The sequence below is a fragment of the Temnothorax nylanderi genome, unplaced genomic scaffold, assembly GCF_030848795.1.
Source record: "Temnothorax nylanderi isolate EJ_2023f unplaced genomic scaffold, tnyl_v1.0 TNYL_tig1092_pilon, whole genome shotgun sequence".
NCBI lineage: Eukaryota > Metazoa > Arthropoda > Insecta > Hymenoptera > Formicidae > Temnothorax > Temnothorax nylanderi.
In genome coordinates, this window is record NW_027250154.1 from 24,261 (window position 1) to 30,664 (window position 6,404).

Consider the following 6,404-nt stretch of genomic DNA (forward strand, 5'->3'; position numbering starts at 1 on the left):
CAGGAATCGTATCAGAAAATCTACACAAAACGCCTATTACTGCTCTGACTCTTTCGACTAGGTAGTTTTTTCAATAATATATATAATATTGAAAAAACTGCCTAGTCGAAAGAGTCAAATATATAATTAATATTATATTAAAATACATAAATAATATTATAAATAAGTATAAAAGTTTTAATATAAATAATATGTTTCTTATTATGTGAACAGATAGCTCCGCATATGTACGGGACCGTCTGTCTACCATCTGAAACTATTTTATTATTTAAATTTGTGCAGTGTTTATTTATACGAATACTTGGTACCTATATAAAAAATATCAAATAATGTTTCTATAAAATTAATTTATAAATAATTTATTTATGACGTAATAGAGCAATAAACGGGATCATAGTAAACGTTACGTATGCTATAGATAAATGCGCGCATATGCGTGAAACGGAACGGACCTATAGTTAGCATTCAAACATTTCGGGAAACGATTATTTTTGTTCCTGGGGAATTTTTTTTTACAATATTATTAGGTGTCATTTTGACACCATGTCTAATAAAAAGTATAACAACCTCAATGTGTCGGACCAAAATCTAATTTCTTAATAAAAGTCCTTAAGATTTTTAAGCGTCGTCTACAATGGCAACAGGAGTAGACGTAAGCAGTAAGTTATTGACTAATGGCATTTTTGCAATTCAAGAATAATTAAGTTTTTGTTCCGACAAGCTGGTCTTATATATACTATCGTGTGTCGTATTTTAAATACGAGAAACGCCAGCTAGCGGATGCCATCTAGCGGATGATCCGACATGGGCATACATAGACCTTATAGATATGGACTGACAATACATAGCAGACGGAGTAAAGTTAGAGAGAGAAACATACTTTTCAGTACTCCTCTCTCTTAAAGTCAGGACCGTCTCTCCTCGTGTGCAGAGTGTGTGCCGCACACTCGGAAATAGCAAGAGGATTACTTCAAACATATTTCACATAAGTGCTTCACAATTATATTCTCAATGTTAAGCAAAAGTGTACTGGTTGGAAAATTTCGCAATAGAAATGCGTGAAATTATTTATAAGCAACGGAATAACGTAAAAAGAGACAAAATGACGCTTGTGTCGACTTGAGTCGCTAAATGAAAAGCACCCTATGTTGTAACATCCGATTCGTTGGATTTCATATGCCAGTCCGATTTTTATTAAACTTTCAATAACTGGAATAAAATAAAAACAAAACAGTTAGGTGCAAAAATTAAATTTTATTATCCAAAACATAGCGAAATGAGATTATAAGATTATCGTTATAAATATGTGATTATGTGTTACGTGAGGAATAAAATTTTGGTGCTTGATTTAATGAAATAAGCCTGTTCAAGTTAAAAATAAAAACGCAAAAACAAAAAACAAAAACGAAAACTGTAATGTGAAACTGTAATGTAATGACCCAGGTGGTCGTCGTCTTCGCATGGAAAGATGAAGACTGCTGCTCCTCTTCAGATGTCCCTTTGGCACAGGTTTACCTATAAACACAGAAAATTACAATATAAAACTAGAAATCGGAAGGACGTGCATATTATAGCTGGAATGGCGCTAAAAAGGGCCGATTATTTATTGCGAACACGAGAAATTTCCATGTCTTATCGATTTAAAAAATGGGCGCTGAAAAGTGCCGTTTCGTCTGTTGGCACAGACAGAGACCACACTGGTCTCTCTCCTCCTTCTCCCCTCAACTCCTCCTTCATCCCTCAACTTCTTCTATCCTTCTCTCCTGCTCCTTCTGCCCTCCTCCTCTACTTCTTTTTCTTCTTCCTCTCCTCGCTCCTAGAATCCATTTGCCTTGGTTCTTCACAGATTCTCCTGCGGAGAAATCGTACTATAAAAACAATGTATAAGTAAATTATACATAGAAGATTAAAAACTATTAAGCGTCGTCTACAATGGCAGCAGGAGTATACAGTAAGACGTAAGCAGTAAGTTATTGACTAATGGGATTTTTATAATTTAAGAATAATCGACTGTAGTTGGTCAATAGCTTACTGTTTACGTCTTACTGCATACTCCTGTTGCCATTGTAGACGACGCTTTAGAGTCATTGTGCAATACGTCGCAAACATCCCGTCGTCAGGATTGCGAAGGATGGCAACACGCTAGTTGAAAAGTGTAATTTCTGATTGCCGATTGCCAGTTGCTATTGCCAAAAAGTTAAAAAGTTCAACTTTCTTAACAACCGTAACTGTCAATAAGCGCAACCGGAATTAATAATTTTCAACTAGCCGTTGCCATTCTTCGCGATTGGCGACGAGGCGTTTGCGACGTATTGTAGAATGACTCTAAATGTTTCATATCTCAACGCGTAGTTAAACCTGGACATTCTAATTGATTTAGTTTTTAATTAAGAATATTTCAACTTTCTACATAGACTATACGTATACATTACATTGTTGTATACATATTTTATGTAAAATTTTATGTAAAAGTTGAAATATTACTATTTAAAAGCAAAAACAACACGAATGTCCAGTTTTAGGTACTCGACCGGGCTTTGACATTTTTACCTGAAACAAATAATGTAATTCTTATTCGTTTAACGTTTGTACTTCAGGGTTGTCTTCCTCTCCTGTCCTTTCGTCGCTGCAAAAGTCGTGGTTGACCCCTCTCGCCTCGACTGTCCGTGTGCGTGGACCACGCATCTTGCTGCAATTTCTCTCCTTCGCAACGCGAACAGCCTCCCGCATCTGAGCCTGGAATTCAGATTCGCGTTGGCTTTGGAAAGTGCCGGTTCATGCATACAGCATCTGGAAAAAAGTATGAGATATATCAGAAACATAATATTAAAAATCTTTGTTAGTAAAAGTGGAAAAATTCGTACCGTATATTGCCGTAATCAGACGAGCTTTATACAAGGGTCGCTGTCCTTCTTCTCGGCCCCACCAGGTGAATGACCGCGTCAGTGAGTCGGTTAAGCTTTCCTTCAAGCATAGATTTACAACTTCCTTTAAATGGAAGCCACCGACATATTCGAAATAATTTACCTGAAAAAATTAAGATTAATTAAAATGCATAATAAATACATATTTGAGTTAATGAGGGCAAAAGTGTTCTTAACTTATATACAGCATCGGAATAACCGTTCTGGTCAATGTTTTCGAATGCGTCCATCTGCTGTAATGTTGATATCGGAAATCCAGCAGGCTTTACTGTCGCGGAATGGCGATCCTGTACGCATTTTAATATTTTTTCTAATAGTCTTTTCATTTGTCTGAAAACAAAAACATTACACAAAGTTAGACTTTGAAAAAGAAAGAAGCTCTGCCTCCATGCGATCGAGTCGCTCCTCTTGCCTGTAATTTATATATGTAATTATTTACAAATATACATCCTTTTGAGAAACTCATCTTTTTCTTATAAATCTTTGTACAAATAAGTATAAAAGTACCTTTTGTCTGTACTTTTTTCTCGCATCGGAACTTCCTGTGAATAACGAACATCATCTCTCTCCTTTTGAGAGAACACCGTCTCTCATTTTCACCATAACGTTGATGGCAATGTGTGTCTTGTTGAAACGATCTGGATCTTGCAACGGTATCCTGCAACTGAGGCAAAGTGTTATTAGTAGATAATATATTTATCAGTACCTGCGGAAAGTGTAAAATTTTGTGCATTATTGTATGTGTGTTCTTGTATGACAGGCGGTGTGTACGGTGTGTACATTAATATCAGTAGGCGTAGGGCTCTTGCGCTCCAGCATCCTGTTGATGTCCTCGAAGTCGTTGTCGATCGTTACTGGTACGATAGTAGCTGCTGCTGCTGTGCTCCTCCTTTTCATAGGACTTTCATCCGAAGACGTCGTTTGATACCGTATTGGCTTGCTAATGACGAGCTTTGGCCGCGGCGCTGGATTCTGCATATCTATAATATCTGTAAGTATAAGAATGTATGTTAATATGTTTTGTATATTACAAGTACATCTGTGTTGTTTGGATTCTACAACATGCGTATATGCACATTAATAAGTATCAAAGATTATTAACGTCTTGACGATTAATAAACTATACAAATATGACTTGCATGCAGTTTATAAATTTCTGTCATATATGATGTACTGATGTGAAAAATATCGATATAAGCCATGAGTGTGTTAATTATTGAATGTGACGAATTAATTAAAAACAAATATTACTATATTATTTACCTGCAACCATTTTTTCATACTTTTGAATGACAAGTTCTCCAAAAATCATTGGAATAGCAGATGATTTCCCATATATCAGGCGTGAAATGGAACTGTAAAATAGAACAATATATTAAAATACTTTAATTTTATCAGGATCCCATCTTCCTATCCTATCATTGATATTAAGTTGGAGTAAGGATTCATAATTTGTTACTGCAGAGAGTAGCGGTTTTTATGTGGCTCAATGGCAAGCTCCCAAACGAATATACCTCACAATTCAAACTGATTCACTGATATATATAAATAAAATATATTACGTTACGCCAGAATCCTCATGCTTGTGGACAATAATAAATCGCTAATATATATAATTATAAATCAATTCCTCTTAAATACAAAGCATACTTCACATAAATAATTTTTGTTTGGAATCCTGCAGTTCTTGAATCCTGAAGGTCCACCAGCATTTTCTATCCATTTTTTTTTTTACGTTGCAAAGCTCGTGGAAAGCTATGCATCATTGCGCCTTTTTTAAACGAATTGTAGCATCCAGAAGCTACACAATTCGGCATTTTCTATCTATCTTCTATAGATATAATATAATCGAATGTTCCGACTGACTCATCAACGCCCAGCCAAAACCCTAGAAACATGAAATTCGGGGAGTATATTCCTTCCATGACGTAAGCACCCACTAAGAAGGGATTTTAAAAAATTCGACCCCTAACGGGGTAAAAAGGGGTAAAATGTGTTTTCACGAATTTCTCAATATCTCTTAAGTCCGATGAGAGATATCGACTAGTTTTTCATATTAATACAAAATATTTTATATACATATTTAAATATTTTTTTATTATATATAGAAAATATATCTAGAAATATAATAAAAAATATACATATAAACTTGAGCATTTTTTTCAGATTAAATTCACAAATATCTTTCCTTCATTCTGCAGCATTTTCAATCACTTTCATTTTAATTGTATATTATAATTACAATATTTACCTTCAATAAAAATAGTTTTCTTCATATGTGAATAACACAGTACTTATCACATAAATGTGTCGATGACAGCTATGCCAAACTGTGCTGGAAAATACATCATGTATTTTTCATGTGTCATGTATTTCTTTAAATACAGTTCACAATGCAGTTTTAAATACAGTAATCCAGTGATTCAATCCTCTCAACAGTTACCGGGACATCCTTCAAACGAATTAACAATTATTTTACAATACTGACACTTGGGCGCGAGACAATAACTGTCGTGTCTCTTGATAGGATAGGTTAATCGGACAAATTCGAAGATATCTTTTTAATCCTTACTTGAAATAGATAATTGTTAGCAAAATTTGCCACGAAATACCATAACGTGTTTTTTTTTTATCAATAACGCTTTTGAGTAAGATATATGATACTTACGAACTGATTACAATATATTACACAAAGCAAAAGCTCACTGAGTGCTTAATAAAGCGGGGAACACAGACTTTTACATAACGCATAATGCGTAAGCATAAGAAAATTGATTGGTCTATTTCTTTATGCATATGTATATGGACCAATTTTCTTATGCTTACGCATTATACGTTATGCAACAGTCTGTGCTCCCCGCGGAGGTTGGTTGAATGGTTGCATCCCGCTGCGAGGCAGGCGGCGCGGCAGGGGGAAAGCATATAGAATAGGGTCCGTTTCGTTTCACGCAAATGCGCGCATTTTCTATAGTAAACGTTACGTATGCTATAGATAAATAGATAACAGAACGAACCCTAGATTTTCGTCGCATGAAATAAACGAATTTTAGCAAATAATTATGTGGAATGCATTCAATTGTTGTTTCTTAAGGTTTAAAAAGAGTTGTTTGTACAATTGAAACCCAAATACGTTATTATCCACGTTGAAATGTGGCAATAATAAATGTGGTCCCGTCTTATTTTTACAATTTCTTGATAACTATAAAGACAAATCATTTCAGTCTTGGAGAAAGTTCTTCCTAAATATGTAAAGAATTATTTGCACCTATTTTCATTAAATTTTTATCATTTTTTAATATACTTTCGAGAGTTACATTACAGGTTAGGTAACATTTTTGCTGTGTCGCCCATGTATAAGAAAGAGACAAGAGTATAATTTCAATAATTAATTACTCGACAATCATGCAGACAATTGTCTTCAACTTTGGCATGGACGACAGATTCTCATAGACGAATATTCTCCATAAATTTGAACTAATT

General features: G+C 34.7%; 1 pseudogene; it reads right to left on the reverse strand.

The window, feature by feature from the left end:
* Positions 1 to 343: 343 nt before the first annotated feature.
* LOC139786626 (uncharacterized) lies at positions 344 to 5,772 on the reverse strand (annotated as a pseudogene).
* Positions 5,773 to 6,404: the final 632 nt, after the last annotated feature.